We start from the raw sequence: 2,450 nt of genomic DNA, 5'->3' as shown, positions 1-2,450 counted from the left end.
AGGGAAAGTATGCTTCTTTCACCCCATTCTCTACAAGGGACTAGGTGACTTGCAGGGGAAAGATGCCGTCTTAAAGTTGGTGGAGCCTGAGGAGGCACATATATGCACTTCACTGGAAAATTTTATCAGAGAGATACGTCCACATACCAACTAACTTTGAGTCTGACCTAGAGGGTTGGCAAATGAAATCCAAAGTTAGAAAAAATAACGCAATTTAGTAAGTGAACAAAACTGAAGCCTAAAATAAAAGATGAGTGAAATGAAGCCCTGATTTTGAAGAAATAAACAAATCTGATACAATATTGGCTTAACGAAGAAAAACAGGAGAGCACCCAAGTTAATAAGAGGCGAAAAAGCATGAATATCACAGAAACAAGAAGAACCACCAGGAATTACTACACACTATAAGGTGTGAAAAATTGAAAAATCAAGAAGAAATTAAAATTATCTGGAAACAAAAAATGTAGCATAGTTATGTAATGGAGATATGTAAAACCTAACTAGACCATTCTAAGAGATTAAAGCAGTAGTACAGGCTCTCCTAACAAGGAAAAGCTCATGATCCAATGGCTTGACTGCTAAATGCTACCATTCTTTTAAGGGAGAACTAATTACAGTTATTTCCAAACTGGTAAAAGTTGAAAGGAAGCAAATGCTCCCAAATTCATTCCATGAGATAAGCATAACCTTAAAACAAAGCCAGAAAAACATATGACAAGAAAGAGAACCAAAAAAAAAAAATATATTGCTGACGAACACAGATGCTAAAAAATCCTCAATAAATATTAGCTAATAGAATATACATCAGAAAATCATTCACATGGCTGAAGGTAGCTTTTATTGTTGGTATGTAGGGATGGTTCAAAATAAGTGATTCAATAAATGTAATACATCACATTAGTAAATTGAAGAATAAGAAGCATATGGTTATCTGAATAGATGTATTTGATGAAATATAACATTCGTTATGATAGAAACATTCAGTAGGGGCCAGCACTGTGGTATAGCAGTCTAAGGAGCTGCCCAGGGTACCTGCATCCAGCAGGGCACTAGTTTGAAGCCGAATTGCTCCATTTCTGATCCAGCTCTTTACTCTTGGCCTGGGCAAGAAACAGAGGATGGGCCCCTGGAACCATGTGGGAGTCCTGGAAGAAGCTCCTGGTTCCTGGCTTTGAACTGGCCCATCTCCAGCTTTTGTGATCATGTGGGGAGGTGAACCAATGGATGGAAGGTCTCCCTCCCTCTCTCTCTGGCTCTCCTTCTCATTCTCTGTAACTCTGCCTTTCTAATAATAATATATAAATCTTCAAGAAATAAAAAAACAGTAATAATAATAATAACAAATCTTCAAGAAATAGAGGGATCATTCGTCAACATAATGAAGGCAATATGTACCAAACTCACAGCCAGCATCATAATGAATGACAAAAAGTTGGTAGCATTTCTAGGAATGAGTCAAGAATGCCCACTTTCACCATTGCTGTTCAATAAAATTCTAGAAGTGTTAACCAGAGTCACTAGGAAGCAAAAAGAAATCGATGGTGTACAGATTGGAAAAGAAGAAGTCAAATAATCCCTGTGTACAGATGGCATGGTTCACATACAGGAATCAAGATTTCAGTAAAGAATATTTGAACTCAAAAGAGAGCTTGCTTACATTGGAGGATATAAAAGCAACCCAAAGAATTAACAACCTTCTTATATGCAGACAATGTTATGGCTGAGAGACAACTTATATGATGAGCTGCATTCACAGTTGTTACAAAAATTTAAATTCCTTATAATAAATTTAACCAGGGAAGTGAAAAATCTCTACTATGAAAATTATTAAACATAAAGTGATATAAGAAGACACAAAAATCAAAGCACCTTAACACTTGCACAAAAGCAGACATACAAATCAGTGCAACAGACTAATGAAAATTAATCCAAGTCTCTACAACTATCTAACATTTGACAAATGAGCTAAAATCAATCCCTGGAGAAATGACAGTTTCTTCAACAAATAGTGCTGGGACAATTGAATCTATATGTGCAAAAGCAGGAAACAAGACCCCCAATTAACACTGTATTCAAAAATCAGCTCACAATGGAAGAAGGATTTCAATATATGAGTTGACAAGATAAAAATACTAAAGGAAAACCCCAACAAAACTGTTGAAGACATTGGCATAGGCAAAGGCTGCTTGGAAAAGATAGCAAAAGCACAGCAATTCAGACAAATGGGATACATCAAGCTAGAGAGCTTCTGCACTGCAAAACAGACAGGCGAGAAAGTGAAGAGGTAACCAATAAAATTAGAGAAAATATTTGCAAACCACGCACCTATGAAAGATCAACATTCAGGTTGTATAAAGAGCTCAGAAAACTCAATGTCAATAAAACAAACAATTCAGTCACGACATGGCCAAAGTACATGAACAGGCATTTTGTAAGGATGGAATTCAAAT

The 2,450-nt window shown here is 36.3% G+C and overlaps 1 long non-coding RNA gene across 1 annotated transcript; it reads left to right on the top strand.

Moving 5' to 3' along the window:
* The first annotated feature begins 1,349 nt into the window (after positions 1-1,349).
* Positions 1,350-2,158, top strand: LOC131480748 (uncharacterized). Its single transcript, XR_009245778.1, has 2 exons — positions 1,350-1,513; positions 2,084-2,158. It is a non-coding gene; the product is annotated as an uncharacterized LOC131480748 (long non-coding RNA).
* The last annotated feature ends 292 nt before the right edge of the window (positions 2,159-2,450 follow it).

Source organism: Ochotona princeps, chromosome 7 (genome assembly GCF_030435755.1).
Source record: "Ochotona princeps isolate mOchPri1 chromosome 7, mOchPri1.hap1, whole genome shotgun sequence".
Classification (NCBI taxonomy): domain Eukaryota; kingdom Metazoa; phylum Chordata; class Mammalia; order Lagomorpha; family Ochotonidae; genus Ochotona; species Ochotona princeps.
This window is presented reverse-complemented; position numbering and strand designations above follow the sequence as displayed.